Source organism: Pelodiscus sinensis, chromosome 32 (genome assembly GCF_052426305.1).
Source record: "Pelodiscus sinensis isolate ZL-2025 chromosome 32, ASM5242630v1, whole genome shotgun sequence".
Lineage (NCBI taxonomy): Eukaryota > Metazoa > Chordata > Testudines > Trionychidae > Pelodiscus > Pelodiscus sinensis.
In genome coordinates, this window is record NC_143083.1 from 12,859,764 (window position 1) to 12,886,875 (window position 27,112).

Sequence of the window (27,112 nt, forward strand, 5' to 3'; positions counted from 1 at the left end):
AAAAGCCACTTGAAAGATGTGAATTAGCTTTCATCTAGTATTGTCCTATTTTTGACACTACAAAGCCTAAACCTCTTAAACTACATTTACTGTATGTAAAAAAATATTAGTCTCTTTATTGCAACAAAAATTAAAGGGCCATGCTAGATTTTGGAATAACATGGACTATTTTGCTCTTCCTTCAGTAGAGCTAAGGTGCATGGGACTGAAGCTGTTGTTTTTTTTCCTGTATGGGTGACTTTACACTCTGATGCTTCTTGTACTTGAACTTTAAGAGTCATTTAAGTCTTTTTTAGAAGAAATGGGTTGTATGCTCTATCAGTTTTCCCAATGCAAGTAGGAAATTAATAGTAAGGATGGGAACATGTTAAATGGGTCTTAAGTCTAATGTTGATCAAACTTAAAGGTGCAAAGGGATTCTGACAATACTAATAAAATACTAGCACAGTGTTGTGTGAAATCAGAAATCAGGTTTCTTGCTCACTATGCCAACATAAAATAACATTGCTAATCCTACCCAAAGAAAGTAACAACTTGCATCTCTTGATTGATTCATTTCTGCTTCAGAATTGGAGAAGTATTGATGGTCTTCACAATCAGCACTACTTAATAGTAAAGCAGTGTCTGCACAGGGCATTGTAGGCTAGCAGGGGGAAGAATGAAAAAGAAGGAAAAGGGAAAAATTGAGCACCCTGACCTGGGAGAAGAGTATGCTCCATTGCTTTATAGGATACTAGGATTCAGCTGCCCTTTTTTTTTTCTCCTAGATCAGTGGTCCCCAACGTGGCGCCCGCGGGCGCCAGAGCGCCTGCCGGGCCATTTCTGCGCGCCTGCCGAGTGATCGGGGCTGGCCCTGCCCCTGGACGTGCGGCACAGGGGCGGCGCCAGCTCCAGGCGCACAGCACATGGGCAGCCCCGCCCCCAGGCACACAGTGCATGGGCTGTGCTGGCCCCGGGACTGCAGCATATGGGCATCCCCACCCCTGGGCATGCGGCACAGGAGTGGCGCCGGCCCCGGGCATGCAACGCATGGCTGTTCTGGCCCCAGGTGCGTGGCATATGGGCTGCCCCACCCCAGGCGTGTGGCACAGGAGTGTTGCCGGCCCCAGGAGTGCAGTGCATGGGTGGCACTGGCACCAGACATAGTGGTGACCCCGCCCCCGGGCACCTGGCTGCCCCAAAAGATTGGGGACCACTGTCCTAGATAAAAGTGCAGTGGAGGGTAGGCCTGTTTATTAATACTAATGGCCTCTTTCATATTTCTGGCCTGAACAAGAGTATTTCATCTCACAGTCTTGGTACATTATATGGATGTGGCATTCAAGGGGTGAGGGTGAGTTTGAGAATAATATCCTTTTATAGGTCCGCTGTACACTCTTCTCTACCTCTGAAGAAAGCTGGATGTAGCTTTCTGCAAATCCGCCTCCCCAACATTGCTCCAAACTTATCCAGTGGGATGGAGGCAGTTGAGAACCATAACTGCAGATATCTGCTAGTGCAAAAGGAGGCTGATTGTACAAGAGTAGCTGAAGTATCCTTCCTTAAAGGCTCCTTGATCTCTACAGAAGTGCCAGTGTTGAGACCAAAGCTTACCTATGTGCTTAGCTGTGCACTGTACTACCATTAGTTTACCCTCAGAATAAGGAAACTATAGTTTTGTGTTGGCTCAAGCTAAGGGCCAGTGCCATATCAACACTCAGATATCCCAACTTGATTAAAAGGATGATTAGTGTGACTTGGAGTTGTGTTGGAGTTGGAAGAGCACTTTTCCCTACATCCACGTTTACTTTGAAGTCTTCATGCTTTTCGCTTCTTGAATTTTAGTAAGACAGGTTTCTGTATTAGGGAAAGTAAGCAAATTAAGGTCAGTTGTGAACTTTGCTCATGGCAAATAGTCCATTCCCCCCAAATAGAACAGAGCACCTATGGAACCAGAACATCAATTTGTCTGTCTTTATTACAACTTTATTTTAAAACATCAGCTACATAAGTCAGCCATGGCATCAATTCATCCTTTAGAAATCTATTGCTTAAAGGTGATTCAGAAAAATTGCTGCCAAAGCTCCAACAGCAGGGGGCATTCAGGTAACTGGGGTGGAGGAATGCCCTGCTAGCAACAGGTTGAAATGCTAGTATGGAATCTACTACATGTGTTTCTTTGCTGCATGGTAAATAGAATCAGTGGCTTTGTGTTAACAGCTGTTTGATAGCAACTTGAATCTACTAGATTAGCAGGATGTTTCCACCTTTATTACTATTCTTGCTGGGGCATATTGCAAGATTTTCTTAACATTAACCTCTATTTTTTATTCCACTAGTTCAATACATTCCCTGTTTTCTCCATTTTTCATGGAACTGAACCTCACTCTCCAAGACAACAAAGCATGAAAGTGAGGTAGATGGTGGGATAGTTACACAATCTTGGGCCTTCTATCTCTAACACAATGAGAAGTGTTGTGGCAGCTTACTAATAGATTTATTTAGGCATAAGCTTTTATGGGCATAGACCCAAAAGCATCTCACAAAGTGGGTCTTTGCCCAAAAAAGCTTATGCCCCAATAAATTTGTTAGTATTTAAGGTGCCATAGGACTAATTGTTTTTGCAGATACAGACTAACATCCCTGATACTTCTCCCAACACGTAGCACCAAATTTCTTGAACCTGTCATGCTGCTGGCACTCTCATACAACATAATTAGCACTCATCTGCTATGATGCCAATACAAAGTTGAGTGAGTCTTTAATAAGTTTAGCGTTTTTTTAAAGAATTCTTGGCTATAAGAGCTATGGAGATTTAGCTGTAGTTCACGTGAATATTTACTGATATTTTATCGTTCAGGTATAGATAAGTAACTACAGACCATCTAAGTTCAAATGTAATCAATTCAATTAGTATTCATGGATCAGTTAGCTAACAGTTGATAAACTAAAATAGCTAGGGAAGTGAGAAATTTCCTTCCTTTTGGATACAATGCCAAGGATGTTAAATCTCTAGAGACTCAAATAAGAGCTGTGCTGTCCTTTTTTGGAATTAAGTAAGTATAGACTTGATCCATTCAGAAGAGCACTAAAACCATAGAATTTGATTGTAACTTCTTCCTCTTGCATGATATACTTGTTCTACATATTCATGTCCTTTACATATTCAGGATAAAGCCTGTCTGGTAAGAGCGTTTCTTCTATCCAACAAAAAATGAGGGTACGTCAGGATTTGATGATGTAATGGCATTCTTCTTACAGTCAATAATTCACCATTATATTAGGGGAGAGTATTATTGGAGGCATCATCTTTGGGCTGTGATATAAATTGGAGAATGTCATATCTGTGCAAATTCCCTGCAACACTTTATTGCAGCAGGAGGGGTGTTTGGCTTTGGTGTCCTGGCCCAATGTCAACTTGGGTAATTACAAGCTGTTTACCAAAGTCCATCTGTAGTTTTAGCTGGGTACAGTATTCTTCCTCTCTTCCTGGCTAAACTTATGGGCTGTGCGTCTAGACTGGCAAGTTTTTTCCACAAAAGCAAAAACTTGCCAGCTGTCTACACTGGCTGCTTGATTTTGTGCAAAAGCACTGATGTTCTACTGTCCGAAATCAGTGCTTCTTGCGCAAATGCTTTGACTTCCTGTTTGGGGAAAAGCCCTTTTCCGGAAATGGTTTTGCACAAGAGGGCCAGTGTAGACAGCTGAAAACTGTTTTGCGCAAAAGCGCCCCAATCGCCATTTTCGCCTTCTTGCGCAAAACCGCATCTAGATTGCGGAATAGCGTCCGTGCCAATCTAGATGCTCTTTTCCACAAATGCTTTTAACTTAACTTTTCCGTTAAAAGCATTTGCGGAAACCATGCCAGTCTAGACATAGCCATGGAGTATTGCTGTGCTCTGTTACACAATCTATTCTACCATAAAGCTTTCAGGAGAAATTCTTAGCTATATGTTTGTGAAGTGCTATATAAAATGTTGGGTGACAAAAGAACCCTAACTTTTCTCAGGAGTTGCAGCTAGTTTTGGTTTGTGCATGTTGATAGAAATACAGTCTGCATCTCATGCTAGTTCAGGAGTGATATAGCCCCTAACTACTGTAACAATGTTACTGTGAAATTTGCCTCCTCCCATCTCTTCCTGCCCCCCAATTAAATCAACCCATATAAATGGTTTAATTTTTAATATGGGGATTGCTAGTTAATTTGTGCCTCTTGTCCTGCGGGGGGGGGGGGGGGGGGGGGGGGGGCAGATTATGGAACTGACCTGCTCTAGTTTTGTTGGGGGACTGGTGACGATCAATGAAGTTAGTGAATTGCAATTTGGATGTGGAAAAAGTTGTCATGTTGCAAGGAGCAATAACTTCATGTCTGTTTTTTACTCAAAAAGAATGATGTTTGTAAATCCTGAGACCAATAATGATCCACAATGCTCTACAACAGACATCGTTTTATTGATATTTGCTCCATGACTAGCCAAGATCTAAGAAATATCATTACCTTAGTTTTCTTGAGCACCTCAACTTGGGTAGACACACAACTGTCCTTGACTGTATACAATGACAGTTTTATTATGATACACTTTGGACCTTACATATTTTTTAGAAAGCATTCACAGTAACTTTATTGTTAATGAAAGCATTAACTGAGACACCTCAAAAGAGGCAGTGTCTTAATCTTTAAAAATATCCTGCTGTTTAGTTAGAGCATCAGTTCTCAACCCAAGGCCCATTTTGCATACAGCTGTGTGCTAAAGAAAATTCATTATTTACAGCCCTGGTCAATAAAGGGGCGGGGCTGGCTAAGAGGAAGACAGCATCTGGCAGCCTGTGAGTGCTTCTGCCAGTAGGGAACTGGTGAGTGCCCAAGGGGGCAAGAGAGGTCGTTCCTGGGCAGGTTTGTGGAGAGGGCAGAGCATTAGGCAGAGACAGTATAGGGGTGCTGCAGCATTCCCAGGTTTTAGGCTGCCCTCTCTGCAGGGATCCCTGAACAGGGCACAGTTGGCATAGGGTACGGGGGGGGGTGCAGTGCAGTGGTTCTCAACAGGCAGTCCACAGTGATAAATAGAGCACGTTTAAGACAACCATCCAAAGCTTAGTCACCTTTCCCATCTAAGATGGGAGTGCATGGCTTGCGAGATGCTGATTTAATTGTCTGGTTTTGACCCAACAAGAGTAATTATAAAAAGTCTTCCCTTTGTAATAAAAAGGCCAAAAGTTTCAGTAGTGTACCCGTTGGACATGACACTCTTTAGTTAGTTCATAGTTCCTATTCTAATACCTTATTTTCAGTTAACTTTGAAACTTTTACAAAGTGCTTTGTCTAGCTCAGGGGTCTCCAAACTTTTCAGCCCGAGGGCCGTATTAACTATCAAACAGCAGTTCGGGGGCCAACTACACACTTGAGGTCCAAATAAAAAACATGGATGTTGTTTTTAATTATTTATTTAATATTATTTTATTCAGTTATTATTTAATAACACATTGATACACTACACATGAACACCTGTATTAGTGTGAATGGTGAAATTGTTTCCTGGATGCCAAAATAGCAGACATTTCTGGCTTTAGATTTGTTGTCCCTAACATCAACAGTGACCTGAGATTATCATCGGACAAGTTTGTTCTCAAATTGTTCTTCATGTATTTCATTCTTGAAAATGTTTGTTCACACAGGTATGTTGTTCCAAAGATTGAAAGGTACCTTGATGCAAAAGTTTTTTCCGTAGACAAAAAGGTCTCCACGGGCCGGATGAGAGGGCCTCGCGGGCCGCATCCGGCCCGCGGGCCGTAGTTTGGAGACCCCTGGTCTAGCTGAAGATGGTTTAAGGGAAGTGAGAGAAAAAGTGTGCCAACACAGGAGAGCAGGATATTTTTCTTATACTTCAGACTAAGAACCTTTTCTTAATGTTCCTCAAACTAAGGTTCTAGTAGATGTAGCTGCAGCAAGTTGGCACTGCCAGCTTCTCAAGCAAGATATCCCTTTCAACATAGGGGAATGTGCACAGATGGTGGAGGGAAACAGGAGGGTGAGTTGTGTACACACTCTAGATCTCTTTACAATTTAACACTTGCCCCTCTGGGAAATACACAGAAAGGTTATGTGGCCAACCCAAGATAACACAGATTTAATGTGACCAAAACTACACCTACATGAATTGCTATGACTTTAACTTGAGATTAAGTGATACTTGCTATCTGTGAGAACATATTCTCATGTAGGAGTATTTTCAAACCCTTATTCTTGGGATGTGTTTGCATGTTGATATGCAGTCTAAATGTTTTAAAAAGCAGAAATAGTAGCAGCTTTGCACATGCCCCTTCACAACTTTAAATATTTGTGTTCAAGGGCAGAAAAAAAGAACCACGTTGTAACTACTCCTCAGTTCATGGTCATTATTAGAAAGTCCCTTCCTTTCTGTCAGTGCCTTTTAAGGCACTGACAGAAGTAGAGTTGCAAGACTGTCACACTTTAGTTGTGTCTAGCTCACTGTAAGGTTGTGCATGTGTTTTTCATCCTGCTACTTTTATCCATAGTATGACAATGATCCCAGTAGGAAGTCTGTGTGAAGACTGTCCCCATCTTGCCTGTCACGAACCAATAATTCCACTGCTTAGTGTCCTGATTTATGGTTTTTAATCTCTATATCAGAAGAAGGCTTTACATGTGCAATCTGAAGAGCCTAGCTGCCTGTATCTAGCCATGTCTTTAGCAAAAGAGGAAAGTTTAATGCTTAGCTTCAAAGTCCTTGCATTGATAAAAAATGCCAGAAGAAAGAAGAAAATTGATTTGTGTCTGATTACATTTCTTGGGATTTCCCCCATTTTCATCAGATCTAATCATCTCTATGGCCAAAACTCTGGTTCTCTATAGCCCAGATCACCAACTCTAAGGATCCAAGCTGCACTTGGACGTGTTGAACATAACAGGGTTCCCTCTAAGCTGTGCGGTAGCACAGCCCACCAGCTTCTTAAGGAACTAGGGATGCAATAGTGTAGTCAATTAACTGATAAGCAAAAGCTCATAGGTTAATGATATAGACTACACACATTCCCCCCCCCCCCCCAAAACCAGTACATTTAGCAGCGGGCTGGCCAACAGCCCAGCTCAGTTCTGGCTCATGCCGGGTCCAGGACTTACACTTTAAATGTAGAGGATTAGTGGGGGTATTAGGAGCGGGGCAGGCAGGAGCTCAAACAGTGGCTGCCCCATCCTTGACAGGGGCTGCTGCTACCCTTCAGTGCTGCTTCTTTATCAGAGGCAGCAGCACAGGATGACAAGCAACCAGTCCGCAAGAGGAGCTGGTTTTTAAACTGGCTCCCCTCACAGACTTGCTTTCCTGCTGCTCCTGCACCCAGGGACTATAGAATAGTTGACTAACCAACAAGAATTCACAAGGTTACTTGACTATTCAATTAACCGATATGTAATATTTCTCTAACAAACCCTGCCCAGCCAGGGAGGGAACGTGTCCCTATCATCTGGGAGAGAGGACTCGCTGCTCTGTCCTCAGTAGGAAGCTATGGTTGTAGCTGAAGGAGAAGTAACTGTCTCCCAGCCAGGCAGCTCCTTGAGCAGAGCCCTGAGCCCCTGGCTGGGTAGGGCCGTGATGCCACAAGGCTTGGAGGGAACCTTGGAACATAAACCCTTGAGAATCATATTAACACAACTTGTTGCATTTACCAGTTCTTCATTCCATATTTAGAAGTCTACTTACCTTTCAAAGCCTCTTTCAAGTCAGGAGCAGATCAGCCATTTGCTATATCAGTCATAGGTGGGGAAGCACATTAATCTTGTTAGAAGACGGTCAAGATTTTAGGTATGGTATCTACAGTGTAGGACCAACATTGGCTTATTTCCTTGTTGAAATGTCATCCTTGCCAGCAACATAAAGAAGCAGAAGCAATTAGCCACTTGTCCCTCAAGGACACCATCTTTTAGGGATGGAGTAATCCCACAAACAGAGCTTCTTCCATATAAGAGAATACAAAGTAGTCACTTTTGCTCCAAAACTGGGAAGAACTATGGATTCCTAACAGTATTGTGCATCTTTTCACCATTACTTCATATTCAAAGAGCCAAAAAGGATAAGGCCCCAATTGACGATTGTAGCTTCAGCTTGGACATAGTCATTTGGCTCCGAGCACTTGCCTGTAACATTGGGAGCTCCAATTGCCAGTTCCCACATTTCCCATTGCAGGATCAGGTTCTCCATTTACATCCCAAATCTCTGAAAAAAGCTTCAGAGGGGTAGCTGAGTTTGTTGTTTTAAGATTTTCCAGTTACAGATAGTCTTTAAGGTGCTGCAAGACAAACAAAACATGTAGATGAATCATGAGCTTTCGTGTGCACAATCCACTTCTTCAGATGAATAGTTATTAAATGTCCAGTGTCAAAATAAATAGGGGATGGCAGAGGGGTGTGTGTGTATGTCAATTAAGAGTCTCTATACTATGTGAAGCGGATAGAGAAATTGCAAGTTGTTCTCAAGTACCCATTGTTTGATTTAGCATTAGAATGTGGAATGTAGTGGGCCATCCAGCCAATGTCTTTATTCATACCTTTGTGATTGGAATCAAACCTGTAAATGAAGTTCAGTTCCAAGGCTTCCCTGTGTAGTTGGCTTGTGGAATTGGCCTGAAGTAATATGGTGAAGAGAAAAAAAAAAGTGAATTGCTAGATTGTTAGTGGATTATCAATTGCCAGTTTTCTGAAAAAATTTAAAAAAAAATTTGAATACAAAGTGATCTGGTCTCTTTTTATACAAACAGTGCTAGTCTGTGCCCTGGAGAGCCTACAGTCTAGTGAGACTTTGGGTATGTCTAGATTGCAGAGTTTTTGGGATACCATAGGTATCCCGGAAAAGCTGCGCCACATCTAAAGGAATGTGTCAGCTTTTCCAGAAAAAAGTTTCAGAAAAGCATATGCATTTTTTCGGCATCTCTGTAAACCTCATTTTATGAAGAAGATGATGTTCCAAAAGAGACTTCCCCCCCCCCCCCCCCCGCCACCATTTGGCCCAGTGTAGACGGGCCAATTGTCGGAAAAGCCTTTTTCAGAAGAGCGGGAAAAAACCGCAAATCACGGTTAGCAATTTGCATATCTTTTTCCGACTGTAGTCTAGACACGGCCAAAATGCAACAAGTGAGGAAGAACAGAGAAAGAGGGGGGCAGACAAAGATGATAAAAGGAAGATCATTGTTACACAACTTGATTCAAAGACTTTAGAAACAAAATCAGTTATCCAATTGATGTATGACTAAACAAATTGGTTGGTAGATTTCTCATAAGCAACTTAGAGATGGGCCTTTTTCCTTTAAACTTTTAATAAGCTAGACTTTTCAAATAAAGATTTTCATTCCAGAGAAGAGACTAATAGGCCTCAGGGCTTCCTCTGCAAACATAACAGACCACAGTGGAGTTACAGTAATAGACTGTCAGGTGTACATGACGAGGACACCTCTGGATATTAAAAGTTTGAGTGTCTTAATTGGTGGGAAAAGACATCTCCCTCAACTATCAGTTGCTATTAATAATTAGGGGCATCCAGTCAGTAATTGCAGGTCCTCTTTTCTTATGATAGTTCATGGTGGATGGAATCTGTGGAAGATGAAACTCCACGTGAACATGGTAAAAATCCTTTCTAGTTTTAATCAGGGTCAAGAGGTGAGAATGCTAACAGATAATGTAATGGTAATTTTAAAAAGCAAGGAGGTGCTCCCTCATAGCTATTCTGTCAAAGTGATAGCCCTGTGGGACTGACTAACTGGAGATTATATATGTCAGCAAACAAGGTAAGCTACAGGCCACAAGATTAACATACATGGAGTGAAGCAGGCTCTAGTAGACTTATTTTCAGAAGGTGAAACTGTTCAGATATTTGTAACAAGTGTCCTGATTTTATTCTGAAGTGGGCAAAATATTCCATTAAACACTTGATGAACTAGAGCAGTAGTTTGGAAATCTTAAAGTTTTCAGATACAAAGTTGAAAACCACTGAGCTAGAGCAAGGATCCTATTCTCTTTTCCACCGATAACACTAGTGGTAAGAGAAGACCGGACTGGTCCAGTTCGTTGTGATTGCTCCATCTTGGGCAAGATGATAATTTGTCTCCTAGTTTTTTCCACAGGCACCTCCACCTTATTAACAGATCTTCTGGTCCAGGAAGATAGCCTCATCTTTCTTTGCAATATAGACTAATTTCACCCTACATTGAAATGTTTGTTTCCAGAAGCAAAGGTCTTCTGGAACCTCTGCGCCTTGTGATTTGCAACTGAATTTACAGCATGAATTATAATTCCCCATGAATAAATAGAAGTTCTCTTGTTCTTAAGTCTGTGGAATTTCATTCTTAGCACAAGCCATCTTAAAACTATTGTTATGATTCCTCATGCTGTTTTACTAGTTACAGCATGCTTAAAAGTTTCAGGCTTCTCCTTTGTAAAAATGTATCAAGATGTATCTTGATTTAAAATATTGTTAGGTGAATGATCAAGTTTGACTTTTTTTTAATTCCTCCCTTTCCCTCCCATTTAAGTTAGAATAAAAAGGGCAACTATTTTTTGTAAGGACAGCTTTTAGACCACAACAAGAAAACCTCACCAGTTTGTCTTAGATTTGCTCTAGTATAGATGGTGGAAGTGAGGGGAAAGGAACAGATTTAGAAATCAAAATTGTTGCATTCCCAATTTATGGAGCATCTGGCCCATTACAGCACTCTGCCTTTCATTCTTTTGTTAATGGAGATTAAGCTTAAAAGCAAGAGAGACAATTTTCTTCATATTTAAGCTTTTTGTATGTTGTCAGGAAAAATGTGAAGTTCTAATATAGATTTTTAGTTGTATTAAGATCACAACTATCAAGAAAAGTATGTCTGGCTTGTTTGGTTTTTAGTGGTCCTTAAGTAAATGTGATTTGAGTACCAATTTTCTGAGACCAAATCTGATGTAAATGTAGGTTGGTAGTCTTACCACAAACATAGGATATTCTTTGCCAAATAAAGCATGCAGATAAAAATCAAGTGGGAGATTTACTTACCGGTCAATGCATTATTATTTAGTTATGCCTGTTTTACCCGTCTCATACAATTGTGGTGACTATACAGTTTCTTAAAGGTAATGAATCAGGATGTTGTGGTCTATGCTCATTCTAGATTAGTACAAGTCTTGGAGAATTGTTGCCTGTATTCTAAATGTGTGGAAGACCAGTGCATCAGTGGTGCGCATTAAGCATTTGTGTGAATGTTCTGCAGCAAAGTTTAAAACAATTCACTTATTGTAGATTGACTTATACCTCATAAATTAGTAACTCATTTTAAACTATCCCTCGATGTGAATCTCAAGAAAGTTCACTGTTATGGGATTAAACCTCATTGTCACTAAAATGACTTCCAAACCTAGTACTGAGATTTTCATAGCATTATTAGATAGTGTATATGTGGACCTCATTAGTCCTTTGAATGCCTTATTCAATGTTCTAGTCAGTATTTTGAGTGCTCATATGGTGTTTTTGCTGCTGGGGCTGACTATGCTGCTGGAGAAAGATGGACTTTGGCTCTAGTTTGCTGGTGCTAAATGTGAGGGCCAAATCCTTGCTACCCTAGTTCTGCTTGGAGGCAGACCACTTCTCCATACGCTGTCTACACTGCAGGCTAATGACTGAATCTAAAGGTGCAGCTGGCACACAGCCTCACTTCTTTCCATGGAGGTAGATGATTACTCCATTCCTTCCTCTCCCACCCCATCAGTAGACTATCAACAAAAAATGGAAAAACAAGAAATCCTGTGACATCTTAGGGACCAACTAATTTATTAGGGCATGAGCTTTCATGAGTAAAACCCACTTCATCTGCTAGTCTTCAGGGTGCCACAGGACTCATTTTTTGTAGACTGAAAATTCTCAGAGGGGCAGCCATGTAAGTCTCTATCAAAATGGGAGAGACTGGTTTCTTCTTAGTAGGGAGGGAATAATCTCATCTCTTGTGTATCTTCAGAGTTGCTGCTGGTAAGCTCCCCTCTTTCCAGACCGATGGTCAGGTGAAGGTTATTGCTACAGCCTTTTGCAGAAGCTAGGGGTGGAAGCCTACTTTCCTGGGCTCTTTGAAGGTTCTAATTGCAGAACAGCTGCTCCCTGCCCTCCCTACAAGAACCCCAAGGATTGATCTGGACCATGTGCAATCTCTCAATAGTATTTACTATTAGATTTGACTACCAGTGCATTGGGTGGATGCAGACTAAAAGCAATAGTAGCCTGCCATGGTATAATCATGAAGTTATAGGACTGTGTGGGACTGCCATAGTCCTCTGCACTCAAGGCAGGGAAAATTACTATCAAGGCACCGACAGCTGTTTGTCTAAGCTGCTCTTAATCTCGAGAGAGAGATTCCACTTCCTCCCTAGGTAATTTAGCCACCACAGTTTCTTAATGTTCAACCTAAGAAAATGTAAGACCATATCTGAGGCTAGAGCAAGCAGCAGTCAGAACAATTTCTCCCACTGCCTCGTAAGAACCTTTGAGGATACATGCTCAGTTTAAGTACCTAAGTCTTCTCTTTGATAAGACTGGATTTTAGTAATCCTCCCTCATAGGTCATGTTTTCTAGACCTTTATTCCCTTTTTGTTGCTCTTCCTGGATATTCTAATTGGTCCATATCTTTCTTGAAAAGCAGCACCCAGAACTGCTCTCAATACACCAATTGAGACCTGCTCTGCCCAGAAAATAGCACAGCAACTATTAAGCAAGACAAATTAATACGGCCTAGAATGAGGTTTGCGCTCCCCCTGAACTTCCTGAAGGGAGCTTCCAAAGAGGATGGAGAAAGACTGTTCAGTGGTGACAGATGGCAGATCAAGGAGCAATGGTCTCAAGTTGCAGTAGGAGAGGTCAAGGTTGGATATTAGGAAAAACTATTTCACTAGGATAGTGGTGAAGCACTGGAATTGGTTACCTAGGGAGGGGGTGGAATCTCCATTTTAGTTGGGATTGGTCCTGCCTTGGGCAGGAGGCTGGACTGAATGACCTCCTGTGGTCTCTTCCAGCTCTACGAGTAGGATTCTAAGTATCTCTTCATACGACACACAGCCAGCCTGTGCAACTGGTTACCGGGGAATGCTGGGAAGGCCATTTAGCTGAGATCACGCTGGATCGGTCCATCTGGAGTTGTTAGCAAAGACGGTCAGGGATGGAACTCTGTGCTCCCAGTGTCTGCTGGGCCTGGGGGACTAGGGAAGATGGATCATTTGATATATTGCCCTGCTCTTTTCATTCCTTCTAAAGGATCCGGCAGGGGCCACTGTCAGAAGGCAGGCGACTGGACTAGATAGATGCTTGGTCTGACCTAACATAGCCGCCAGTCTTATAGATTCCACGTCGCCAAAGAAATGCCAGTGCGCTAGGCTTTGCGACCCCTGCTGTGGCCTAACCTAGAGCCCCGCATTTTCCAGACACCAGCTAGACCCCTTTCTCTCCTGGCTTACCCCACCAGTTGCTGGAGCTCCACTTACACCATTGCCTGTTACCCAGACATCTGGGTTCTAGGTCACCTTCCTCAAACCTGCTAGAGTCAAACCTAGAACCCTTTCTCAGGCCACAACCTTGCAATACCCACCCTGTTAGAATCCTAGAACTGGAAGGGCCCTCCAGAGGGCATCAAGTCCAGGCCTCTGCCCTCATGACAGGGCCAAGCACCATCTAGATCATCCCTGAGAATCAGCACTGGAATGGGGGGTTACCTAGGGAAGTAGTGGAGTCTCCATCCCTAGAGGTGTTTAGTTTTGACAAAGCCCTGGCTGGGTTGATTTAGTTGGGATTGGTCCTGCCTAGAGCAGGGGGCTGGACTGGATGACCTTCTGAGGTCTTTTCCAGCTCTATGTCCCCCTGAAGAGGCACAATGATCTTGCACAAACAGGAAGTGGCTACACTGCTTTGTGTAAAACTCCTCATGCAAGAAGAAATGGCAGAAAATATGCTAATGAGTCCCTCATTAGCATATTTTCTGCCACAAAAATGTGTAGCGTAGACATAGCCCTACAGATGTACTTGTCCTCCATCTCTCCCCCCCCCCCAATTAACTTGGGGTTTTCCATTGGGGTGTTAGTCTATACAAAACAGAGTTTAGATATTATAGACCTCAAGACTTCTACTAGTTTGCCAAAGCAAATGGCTTACATCCTGTAGGTTACTTGCATTACTGCTGCATCTAATGCAAAGCAGAAAAAAGTTAAGCAGGACTAGAGTTGCAGTAAATGTAACAAAAGCAAACTATCCCACTGGTTACACCATTCCCAATTTAATATCACTTGCAAGTGTACTTGGACATCGATTGAGATATTGGAACAGAACCCTACTCCTAGAACTGTTACTTGTGGGCCCCCACTTGTTATGGCCTTCCAGCTTGAGTCCAAAGTACAGGAAAGTACTCAGAGTTTTCCTACTAGTTGTGCCCAGTTTGGGGCAGCTCCATGTAGGTTAGTTGTCATAGAATCATAGGACTGGAAGGGACCTCGAGAGGTCATCGAGTCCAGCCCCCCGCCCTCAAGGCAGGACCAAGCTCCGTCTACACCATCCCTGACAGATGTCTATCTAACCTGTTCTTAAATATCTCCAGAGAGGGAGATTCCACCACCTCCCTTGGCAATTTATTCCAATATTTGACCACCCTGACAGTTAGGAATTTTTTCCTAATGTCCAATCTAAACCTCCCCTGCTGCACTTTAAGCCCATTACTCCTTGTCCTGTCCTCAGAAACCAAGAGGAACAAATTTTCTCCTTCCTCCTTGTGACACCCTTTTGGATATTTGAAAACCGCTATCATGTCCCCCCTTAATCTTTTTTTTCCAAACTAAACAAGCCCAGTTCATGAAGCCTGGCTTCATAGGTCATGTTCTCTAAACCTTTAATCATTCTTGTCGCTCTTCTCTGTACCCTTTCCAATTTCTCCACATCTTTCTTGAAATGTGGCACCCAGAACTGGACACAGTACTCCAGCTGAGGCCTAACTAGTGCAGAGTAGAGCGGCAGAATGATGTGCCCAGAGTTAATGAGAGCCCATCAGAAGCCTTACTTAAAAGGCTACAGCTAAACTGCATCTATTGCTTCTCCCCACTCCCTCCACAAGGCTTATGGCTCAAAGCCCTTATGGCTCTTATTCCTTCAAGGCATCCTGTCCCTCTGTACCATTCCTTGTAGAAGGGTTGATGTGCAAGCTCTGATGCACAGGAGTGTCTTGGATTTAATAGGAGAATTAGCATAGATTGTAAGTTCTTTAGAGACTTGTGTAGAGTTCATACACTGAAGAACAGGTGCTTTGAATACTATTACGATTCACCCTAAACCTTAGCCCTTCCCCCAAGTTCCCACAGAAACAGTGCTCTATTATAGGAAGAAATTCCAGGTAGTTTTGTGAAGGGTTTACAAAATGTTTGAGTTACTGGTATGAGAAGGATGAAGTTGTAAAACTTTGGGACTCTTGAGTACCTAATTCGGGATGAACTGCTGAGAAACACAGGGCACACAGCCAAGACCTGTGTCCTTCACTTACAAGGTGGTCCACACCAGTCAAAAAAAATTCTGCCGCTCACTGAGAGCCAGCTACACACTCAGGTAAATATATATTTACATTTAAAGGGCAAAAGAACTGGTAACTTTTTAAAATAAAAACGAGAGAAAATTGTTAAAGAAATCAAACATACACTTGCAAAGTCCTTGTTTCAGACTTTTAGCCATGATGAATTGAGGTGCTGGCTCAAGTCAACATCTCTTGTTATTTCCACATCATTGGAAGGACTTCAGTCCTTGTTAGAACATTCACATAGAAGCAAGTCTATAGTTGAGATGCTTGAGCAGTAGTAAGCTGAAAGAGTTTTCCTATCTTCTACGTAAGGCCTTGGAGAAGAACTCATTGTTCTTACTGTAGAAAGTTATAGTAAGAAGAAGTCTGTCCCATGAGCAAGTCCCCAGTCCATGTATGACTCCATTCTTTGAGAGTAGAAGCCACTCCCCCATCCTCATCTGCATGTTTGTAGGAAAGTTCAATGTGGTTGGATGTTTCCCATACTTCATTGAAAGTGTGACCTTTTGATGAGCCCTTTGAGTAGTCCCTCAACATATGCTGGCTGATTGATCCTGAGGTAACACCCATAAAGCAGATATTTGAAATCAAGTTCAGAACCAATACTCAACTTCAAATAGAAAATGATACATGTATATCAATAACAATCATAAGAGCTCTATAAAAGGTTACATGCCACATTTGGTATAATGTGTTGCAAGTATACAACCGTGATCTGTATGGTCATTCTAATCAGGGAACAACTCAAATACTGGAACACTGTTCAGTGGTTCTCATGCTCCCAGGGCTGTGTATCTGAAGGTTTTCCTTAGGCTACAGCAACTTATCTAGTTTTAGAATTGACTGCCCCCCAAAAGAACTAGCAAAGCCAATATGAAATTTGTTTGCACTAACAAATGAAGTGTTTTATACTGTTCACGGAAATTTAGATACAGTAAGTCTATTCCAAGTGATTTTATTGCAAGTGAGAAAGCAAGCAAAATTTCTGTAGTGGCGAGTTGAGACTTTCCCTAAGCTGCACAGCTTCCCATTATGCCCAATGCAGGAGGTCATGGGGAGAGGTCTCCCTAAGCCCTGCCTCTCTCCCTGCCAGCCCCAGCAGGGAACCTTCCAGGTAATACAAGTCCTCCCCCCACCCTAGAGTATGCTCCTGCACCCTAAAGCCCCAGCCCAGAGCCAGTCTTCTCAACTGCACATCTTGAGCATTTTCTCCCTCCCTTCCCCTTCTATACTTAGAACCTCTTGGCCCCAACATGAGTTTTGTTATATACACCAGTGTGAAGGTACAGGCACATCCCCTCCACATAAGATTTATTCTTCTCAGTTGTGGGAATGACTGGCTGTGACATTTGTCTTGAACTACTTGCTTACAAAACTAGATGTGAGGTAAAAGTTGGGTTATGCAAGACAAGTCAGACTCCTGAAAGGGATATAATAATTTGGAAAAAGTTGAAACATTAGTATCTAAAGTTGGTAGTTGGAACTAGGAAGAGACCTTGGGGAGAATGTGCTTTAATAGCAGGACTTTATGGCTCCAGCTGTAATCATGTTGCTTTCCTAATTAGATGCTCAATTTCAACATGAATCTGGATCATATTGCATCAGCTCTGATTGGAACAGATATTTATGCCACATATCCTGTGCCTCGGTGCCCCATTCCCAGGTGGAAGAGTTTCACTTCACAGCAGTAAGCTCAAGAAGATTGTTATTCTGAAGATTAGCCTAGCTGACAGTGGTAGGAAGGGCTATCCCACTAGACCAAGAGTGGGCAAAAAGGCCTCTGCAGGCCAGATCAGGGTCTAAGGACTGGGGAGCGTGCAGCACTTAGAGTCAATCCAGCTTTACTAAGTGCCACACGTGGCATGGCAGGGAGCGAGAGACTTTGTGCTCCCCCAGGCCAAATCAGGGTTTATGGGTGGGGAAGCACAGAAGTGTCCTAGTAGTGCCCCGGGGCCACTTGGCCCCTGGTCAAAAAAATGTATTGCCCACCCCTGAACTAGAACCACCCACCAATTGCCAGTTCATGAAGGAGTATCATTAATGAAGTGCTACTGGGAGGTTGTGGGTCGGTGGGGGGGGGGGGGGGGGGGGAGAAATAACATCAGTTCTGGTATTAGAGTGGTCTCAGACACTGTTCTTATGTTTGCTGTTTTTGTGGTACGTTTGGTACAATATGTAGACATAGTAATCAAGACACAGCCGAGGATTGGAGATGCGATACTTGAACAGCATTACCTTGATAAATAGTAAAGTAACACTAGTGAATAAAGACACTGGGAAAGATACAGATATTTGCTTCCTAAACTAGCTCAAAATAGAGAAGCTATCAAATTATGGCCCATATTTAGGAATTAAATTTGTTCCTCAAATCATTGAGGGAAAGGAAGTTTAAGTGGTCTGAGAATACTTTCAGAATGGAGCACTACAGAAAAGAGGTCCCCCCCCAAAAAAGCCACACCTTTATTAAATGTATTTTAGGCTCAACTGTTGGATGTGGTAAGAGTTCAGTAACATACCTCAAACTCATGCAAGCCCAACTTTTAATACACTTGTTTACACACTACTTTGCAGGATTCAAGCCTATTTACAGCCAGACATGGAGCTCTTCAACTAAACTGATCACTTTATAACACCAGCAGTCTGAAGGCTTACAGTAAGTAACCTCATGTGATCAGATGTTAAAAAAAAAAATCGGATCAGTTTAAGTTATCGTGATGCATGTTAGGTTATTTCTGTAGCTTTTTATTTCTCCTCCAAAAGGCACCAAAATTCCCTTTGTGACTCCAAGACCTTGTGCCCATCCCACATCAGGTTAAGTACAGATCACATATACTGCTATTATTTTGAACCTCAAGAGAAACAGGACTTCATCTTTCAAATGAACTATATTAGACATGTAATCCCTTCCATCACCACTGAAATGCAAAAAAAAAAAAAAAAGGTACATAAGACATCCTGTGGTATTTCTTAGGACACTGGATGACTTGTGACTATCCTCACCCACAATTTCCAATTTGGAGACTTATACCTTCAAGTCAGTGACATTGCTAGGGACACCTGCACGGCCCCCCAGTGCCACCAGCCATTAAAAAAGTTGGCATAAACATTTCCCCAGCTCTCCTCCCCTAGAGTCTTTCCTCTACTTGTGCAACATTGATGAATAATGAACCTACAGGATGGCCATCTTTGAAGAATTCCACTCCCCTATCAACCTCAGCCTGGACTAGTCCACATAAGGAGATTTGTTTGACACAGTCCAAATAAGTGGTCACAGGCTCCACCCTATGCCAGAAGCCTATTGACCACTATTCTTACCTACATGCTCAAGATCAATCCCAGTCAGACAATCTGGTTGCAAGCAAACTTCTTAAAAATCCACCTCGGGAGGGAGGAAATTTGATTGACAGAGCCAGACAAGTACCCAGAATTCAACTACAAGACAGGCCCAATAAGGAAAAACACAACACCATTGGTCATCACCACTTATAGCCACCAGCTTAAACCCCTCCAGCACATTGACAATCTATATCCTCTTGGAAAATGATCCCTCACTCACAGGTCTTGCAGACAGGCTACTCCTCACAACTCCCACTCCTCAACCTGAAGCAAATCCTTTCCAGCAGCCACACTTCAGACTCTTCCAGAAACCTCTGCAACAAATCTCATTGCCAACTTTGACCATGTATCTATAGAAGTGACACCATCACAGGACCTAACCATGTAAGCCACAACATCAGGGGCTCATACAACAGCACATCCTCTCATGTGATATGCTATCAAGTGCCAGCAATGCCCCTCTGCCAAACCAGATGTCCATTTAGCCTTCGGTGCAGAGGCCAACACAAACCTGTAGGGAAACATCTTAGCCTGCCTGGCATGCAATCATGGATTTAAGAGTAGCTGTTCTTCTATAAAGGAGTCACACCAGCCAATTAGAGAGAGTCTGCAGAACAAGACTTTATCTACAGATTTAACAATTATCCTGGGCTTGAACAAAGACATTAACTGGTTGGTACATTAAAGCCAATTTCTCTTGCCATTTAACATCTGCATTTCTACAGCAAGCGCTATGTATGGGACACATCCAACTAACTTAATTAGCCACTAACAGGGGTCCTACAATTGACAGGGTACTTCTGCTGTTTATATATCTTAGTTTTTTATTTCCACTCCAGTTCATCTGATTGCACGTTTTGTCCACAATTTTATATAATTTTGGGGAGTCTAAGGTGCCACAGGACCACTTTAAGGACATTGAGAAACTCTTTAGTTAGTAAAGCTACAGAAATAATGTGCACCAGTAGAGCATTATGCAAATTAGTTTGACTAGGACACTGGAGGAACAGATCCTTACAGAGAAAGTACCATTACTGTGGAAAGAGCAAGTGGTCAACACCTTAACTTTATGTTGACTATGAAATGTACCTCTGGCAGCTGAGCCAGCTTGTTGGCTACTAAGAGGGAAAAGCATAACTTACCTCTTTAAATAGGGATCAAAATCAGTGCATGTCATGTTCATGCCTGGAGCCACATTGCCTTGCCTCAAGAAGAGTCTATCCATGTATTTTAAAATGCTCATAAAGGTTAGTTTAAAATAAAGCAATTTTTAACTAACCTTTAATGTAGGCACTAGAAGATTTACCTGATGTTGCTTGGTCCTTAAATACTTTCTCCCCCCTTCATTTAAATCCTCTCTAGGGTGGGGCTAGGAGATTCAGTATGCTGGCTGCCCTGGGAAAGTGGGCAACCCCAGCCCTCTCACCACAGCAACAGGCACAGCAAAGGGAGAGGGTGCATGTCCCCCAGCTGGCAGGACAAACTCTGAAATATAGAGTACAGGCAGTCCCCGACTTGTTGGATCCACAGTTACGAATGCAGCTTTTCTCGCCCCAGAGGACACGGACTGCGGGACCTTGTGGTCCCGCCGCCCGTGTACTCTGGGGCAAGAGAAGTTGCTCTGTGTCTCCCTGGTCTGCAGACCAGGAAGACACGGAGCAAAGCCGTGGAGGGGCTCAGGCAGCCGGGCAGCCCAGGCGTGCCTGGGCTGTCCTGCCGCCGGCTTCCCCCGAGGCTTTGCAAAGCCGCCGGGGAAGCCAGTGGCGGGACAGCCCAAGCACCCCCGGGCTGTCCCACTGCAGGCGTGCTCCAAGGCTTTGCTCCCCATCTCTCTGCAGACCAGGGAGACAGGGAGCAAAGCTGCAGAGCGCACCCGCAGTGGGACAGCGTGGCACACCTGGACTGTCCCGCTGCCCGTGTGCTCTGCGGCTTTGCTCAGTGTCTCCCAGGTCAGCAGACCAGGGAGACGGAGCAAAGCCGTGGAGGACTTGGGCGTCCCCACCCCCGTCTCCCTGGTCTGCTGGGGGGGGGTGCAGCTAGTGCCACTCCCCCCCCCCCAGCAGACCAGGCTTTTCTTGCCTACCCCTGGGGTAGAGCAGCTGGGGGCTGCCGGGTTGGTCCTGCAGCGCTGCTCCGGACCAACCCAGCAGCACCCCAGCTGCTCTGCCCCAGGCTTCCTGGAATCAGCTGCTGATCAGTTTCAGCAGCAGCTCACTTGGGGACGCCTGGATTTCTTAAATTGAATCTGTATGTAAGTCAGAACTGGCATCCAGATTCAGCCGCGGTTGAAACTGATCAGTTTCAGCAGCGGCTGACGCCAGTTCCGACTTACATACAGATTCAACTTAAGAACAAACCTACAGTCCCTATCTTGTATGTAACCCGGGGACTGCCTGTATATGGTTGTCCCTGTCTCCACCCCTGCTGGGGTTATAGCAGTTCTAATCCCTATCTCTGGCACCTGGTGGTCATTCTGTAGTAGAACTCCCTTTCTACCAGACCCCATTATTCCTGACAACCAAAGCCAACCTTACTTTAAAGTTACGCTAAGAGGAAGCTGCATGCCAAGTGTGGTGGTCCTAGCTCTTACTGTTTAGGAGGCATTCTTGAGCAGTCAACTCATTTCTTCATTATCTAAGAATTGACAAGAACTCTTGCAACTGCTTAGAAGTTCCATGTCTGTCAGCATACTAAATAAATGAAGGGTCACAAGTTAGTACAAGCATGTAAAGAGTTTTGTGAAGTCACTTCAAACAGATCATGCAGGTGCCTAAGTCAGTGACCACATACTTGCATGATTAGGAATTATAGCTGCACCAGGAAGTTCAATTAGGTGTTCTAAATATAAAAGCTAACGTTTTTCTGAATGATACTTCAGTGAAGGAGAGTGACTTCTATCCCCCGTTGAAAAGTTATTAACTTGATATACTTAGAAAAGCCAGGGTAACTTAACTCAATGACTACATTTGTTCCAGATGTTGGATTGTTGCACTGTTTGCAACAAAGTTCTGGCTTTAAAAAACAGGGGTGAGGAAGGGAACAATGTGGATCAGTAGGATTTGCAGAATTTCTTGAAGTTTTAAATCTGTTAAGTCTTACCAGTTGTGTCTTTATAAGATACCTGGAAAATTAAAACTAAAAAAAATACCAAAAAGATAGTTGTAGTTTAAGTTCTAGTATCTCTCCTTTTATAGTTTCATACAACTTCATATCTAGGTCGATAGCAGGTGGTGTATCATTCCAGCAGCCTGCATTCTTCTGTTGAGCCAGTTACTGTACCATGTCTACATCTTCCCAGGCACACTTGTGTGGCACGGATATTGTTTATGGCACAAACCAATTACAACATTCACATGATTTGTTGTTTTAAATGGCAGAAGGCTGCAACTTTGACTAAGTCTTTATGAAGTTGTGGATATTCAGTAATTCCCACAGCTGAGACACTTTAGAGAAGTCTAGTACTAGTTTGCTTCCCAAGCTTTCCTGTGTGTCCCTGGATTCAAACACGCCCTAAGAAATAATTTTATCTTTGTCATCAGAGGCCAGCCTATCCTAGGCTTCTGCTTCCCACACCAGGAGCTGCATTTGAATTATATCACCTACCAAAAGCCACTGGCCTATCATTTCCCTGACAGCTCCTGTCCACAAGTTCTTCATCAGCATATAGAGAGGCAAAAAAGGGAAGTGTTTTTTTAATCTGCATTATTGTACCCAAGGAATGTGGAACAACTCTGCCTAGTTAGATACCGTGTCAAGTTTTAAACAGCAACCCCAGTTCTAGTTGTGTGGGTCATTTTTCAGTTTGCTTTTACTAGTTCTGAAATCACCCCTATGAGCCATGGTAATATTTTGGCCAAACAAAGTTTGCCACAGATATCTGTTTTAAGACTGAATGGCACTCAGATTAAACAGTTAGAATTCTAAAACCGGAAGGGACCAAGAAATCAAGTCCAGTCCCCTGCCTTCACTGCAAGGCCAAGCACCATCTATATCGAGAGAGAGACAGAGAGACAGAGAGGTCTGTCCAACCTGCTCTTGAATATCTCCCTAGGCAATTTAGTCCAGTGTTTAACCATCCTGACAGTTTGGACATTAGGAAAAGTGTCCTACCTAAACCTCCCTTGCCGTAGTTTAAGCCCATTGCTTCTTCTTATTTTATCAGAGGCCAAGGAAAACAAATGCCCCCCCCCCCCCCCCCAATTCCTTTTAGGTGATCTCCCTACACTATCACCAAATGGGACCAGCTCTTACCCTTATCTGATATTGCTAGAAGAAATTCATCCCTTGCAGTCCCTCCCTACACCTGAATAGTGTGCAAATGAAGGGGGTGGGGAGGGAGACTTGAACCTCATGGGTAGTTCTGCTCCATCCCCAGTTTGTGCACCCATAATACAGCACTTCAGACACAGATCCTAAGTATTAATAGCTACAACTACCAAGAAGGGGGGGGGGAGGAGGGAAATCTCTATTCAATCCCTATTGAGGCACAGGGACACTGGCAGCTGGGAAATCAAGTTGCCGTTAAGGCCAGGACAGACCTACAGCACACTAGTTGCCATGTCAGACTTTGTTACCTCCATCTCACCTGCAAGCAGCCAAGAGGCTTTTAAATACTGCCATAAGATAAAATGCCATCAGACAGCCATTGCCATGCAGGACAAACAAGTGTGGCCCGTGCCAGTTATCCAAGATAAGCCTGGTCTGGGACTGGAGGCTTAACTACTGTGTCTGTAGAGGTGCACCACGGAACCTTGAGTCAGTCTGTTTTGTGAAGATGGGGGGTTTGAGATGGTGAAGGGTAGATCCCCCACTAATGGTTGTTGGGCAACAAGGTTCCAGGAAAGCCATCCCTCATCACCAAGTTTCAAACCCTGAAGATGTCAAATATGGCTGCTGTAAATACAGTGTAGAACAAGAGGCTCTCCACTTTTGATGCAATAGCTTTCCCCATATACTCCTCATGCTGCTTTATAATGAGAAGGTAATCTCATGAGAGAATCTCATCTAGCCCATTCTTCAGGCTACCACTTCTTTACAAGATTTCCCCATACCCGTCTGCCTGGAAAACAGGGGATGCTGTTGGCAAATAAGATGCTGCTGTTGAAACAAGGCAGCCTTTGAACTACTAGGTGGGCAATAAGTTACATGTGATCTATAGGCAGACCATCGAGACAGCCAAACTTTCCCTATTGTGATGGAGCAGACTGAGATTCCTCAGGATCCCTGCCAATAGCCAATCGAAATACCATATTCCTAGACTAAAAAGGGATGAGAGCATGAGAGAGTACATGAACACACTGGCAGTGTATTTTGTTATGCTAGCTAGAAATGATGTTAAAAAAATGTTATGGAACCCACACAAGACAATCCAACCCCATGAAAAGTGAAGTACTCGAACAATCCTCACCCACATAATACAAGCTACTTCTATTGGAGTACTAGGATGACAAACCAGTAAGTTCTTAGAAAGCCCCCCCCCCCCCCTCCTCAAGGAACAGGAGTCTCAGCCTGTTCCTAGCAACCTTAATGGTAATGGAAATAAGGCTATGGTTGCATAGCAGAATACAAATGCTAAGAGAAGGGCCAACTTGGATTCAGTGTCTGACAAGTAGGTCAGTACTCTTAACTTAATGGCTACTTTCACCTCGACTTCTGCAATCCGCTCCTTTTCCTGTCACAAAATATGAGCCTCACCTGGGTTTTAAGAGAAATACTGTGGCAGAGGTTTGAATGGGAGGACAGGATCCTCATTCTTCTAAAGCCAAACCAAAACCGTAACAGGTGTGCTGTTGAAAGGGATTCAGCATTGCCTCACTTTGTCCTGCACCATTAGGCCACCAAGCAACAGATAACCTTCCACAAAATAGCTCCAGTTCCTCACCTGTAGAGTGGGCCTTTTAGAGGCTGCACAAGAAATCCCTATTAGCATTAGCTTATAATAAATACAAATAAGCATCTAGAGCAGAGTCAGACAAACCCAGGCCCTGGAATGAACTGAAAAAAAAAAAATCTGAAAGCTGATTTAATCACTTGGTCATCACAGCCCTTCTTCTGTAGTCACCATTCAGGACTACAATCTGGCCACAATCTGGCCATAACGCTAACATGCCAAGCCAACCTCAGGATCAATTAGGTCACTCCCTGAGCTACCTTGGACTTAGGAAAGAGTAGGAGGAGGAGACTTAACCTTCAGTATGATCCTTGGAAGACTCTGGGTAAGTGTTGGAAATACTTGAGAACTCAGCAATATTTAGAATTTCATTATCTTGGCCAACCTGAATCTGCTCAATGGAGTTAAGATTTGACAATACAGTTTCAAAAGGGGCCTTGGTTAGGAAGTGTGTGTTTAAACAAGTATGATTTGCCTGTGTGTCTGTATTCCAATCATGTTATGTACACCCTGAGCGTTTTACCAGGTATGGAGGAAAGACCCCACCCCAATTAGTGTACCCTAGTCTTTACCTCTCTAAAGAGGTAGACCCACTTTGTGCATCACTACAGAGGCATACTGGAGAGATCTTTCAGATTGTTTTGTTAGTTATGATAGCATGAACTCAGTGCAGCATTCCAGTGAGCAGCAACATGGGTGATCTTACATACAGGAGTTTCCATACCTCATCTTCTATCAACCCAGCTTCCCTATTGAATAGGAAGCAGCAGGAATTTCAGTCTCTGCTGCTGTCCAAGGCTTTCCTTTTTTGGTCTAGGACCTGAGCAATTTGCACACAAGTCCATTATTCCACCACATCCTTGAGGCTGCCTATATAGTACTGGAACAGACCTCCAGGGTCCTTTATTCCAATCCTTCACTATCACAACCTGTCATTTGTCAAGCCCCAACAGACAGCTAGCTCGGTTTCTTGGTCCTCTACAACTCCCACTGGAGGCCTGATCCAGAACATTGCCTCTGATTAATAGAAGCCTTCTTCTAAACTTCCAGCCTAAGTTTATTCATGGTCATAACCATTTCTTCTTGGGCCATCCTTGTCCTTTACCAATCTCTTTTCACTCCTAGGCATTTAAGGATGTAGGGCGTTAGCTGAGAGAACAGGATTGCAGCTCTGATTTTGCTGGAGTAAATAAGCTTAGCTAGGCATCAGATCTAGGACTTGGGGCAGGGGGAATGATACTGTGCAATCCATGTACAGATAGAACATTCTGAACCAGCAACATTCTGGACCTCATACCCTAGCTTCTAATACTGCATCAACCTATGCATAATAAAACCAATTCAATCTTGGCAACTCCCCTGTAAACTATACATCTGCTTCCAAGTTAGAGTCCAGCTTAGGAGCAGCTGGAGTCTTACCTCCCCCTAGACAGAGGAGGGGTGGGCATCATCAGAGTATTGGCATTACTGGTTTCTTGACTTCAGCTGAGACCTACAACCAGGCAGTGCCTTTTAGACTGGCCCAGGAAAGAAGCTTGCTTTTCCCAGGACTATGCCAGCCCTTCCACCCAAGCCTACACATCCTCAGAACACCAGAGTCTGGGAGACTAACAAAAGTCCTAGGGTACCATCTACTTGCCTCGGAAGTTGGCCAGAAGATACAAGAGACAAGATAGACCTCAGCTTTTAGCCATCCAAATAGGCTATGCCAGAGTAAGGCACTAGAAAAACTTCATACAGATGATGTCCTTGAAAATGTGGCAGCCTAGCCAGGCTATAACGACCCAGTGTTTGTAGATGGAAATTCACATCATGACAGTAAATGGGTGAAGCCTAAAAAGCCACGTGGTTGCTGGGGGTCTTTCATTTTGCCCCGGGCAGATCTTACTGCCTCTGAAGTGAGGTAGCAAGAAATCTCTGTACTCGCGCTGGGGGGAGAGGGGGGAATAAGGCTGCAAGCCTCACTTGTCTGCTAATAGCAACCAGAATGGATGCAGCCGCGCCACTGCAATACTCACCCCCAACACGTGGAGCCCCTGCCAGGGCCGGTCGGCTAGAAACGCTACTGAATCTGCTGCCAGCAGTGCCCTCCTCTTCCTCTTGGCTGCGTATCCACGTGGCCCAAAGGCGTACGTAGCAGAAGAAGAGCTCGCTCCCTTACTGCAGGCAGCAACTCCTTAAAACCCAGCTATACTCGACCCCTCCCTTGGCGTCTCACAACCCCCAGCCAATCCCTGTTCTTGTGCCATGTGCACTGACCCCTTCTGCCAATGGTGCCCCAGGTCACAGACCTGGCCCATCATTGCCCGGAAACTCGACCCTCGCCACCCCCAGCTGCT

The 27,112-nt window shown here is 43.6% G+C and overlaps 1 protein-coding gene and 1 long non-coding RNA gene across 6 annotated transcripts in view; one reads left to right on the forward strand and one right to left on the reverse strand.

The window, feature by feature from the left end:
- Positions 1–27,112, forward strand: part of GATAD2A (GATA zinc finger domain containing 2A) — a 121,166-nt gene that overhangs the window by 2,449 nt on the left and 91,605 nt on the right. For 2 of the 5 annotated variants that reach the window (XM_089774988.1, XM_089774994.1), the window contains exon 2: positions 18,119–18,200. The exons of 2 other annotated variants lie outside the window; for them this stretch is intronic. The gene's annotated coding sequence lies outside the window, so the exon portion shown is untranslated. Of the gene's footprint in view, positions 1–17,714; positions 18,201–27,112 lie in introns of those variants that run through there. One more of the 5 variants, XM_089774989.1, reaches the window with a different exon arrangement.
- On the reverse strand, positions 996–27,112 carry LOC142819011 (uncharacterized). Its single transcript, XR_012896692.2, has 3 exons — positions 26,792–27,112; positions 7,695–8,280; positions 996–1,836 (listed from the first exon to the last, which is right to left on the reverse strand). It is a non-coding gene; the product is annotated as an uncharacterized LOC142819011 (long non-coding RNA).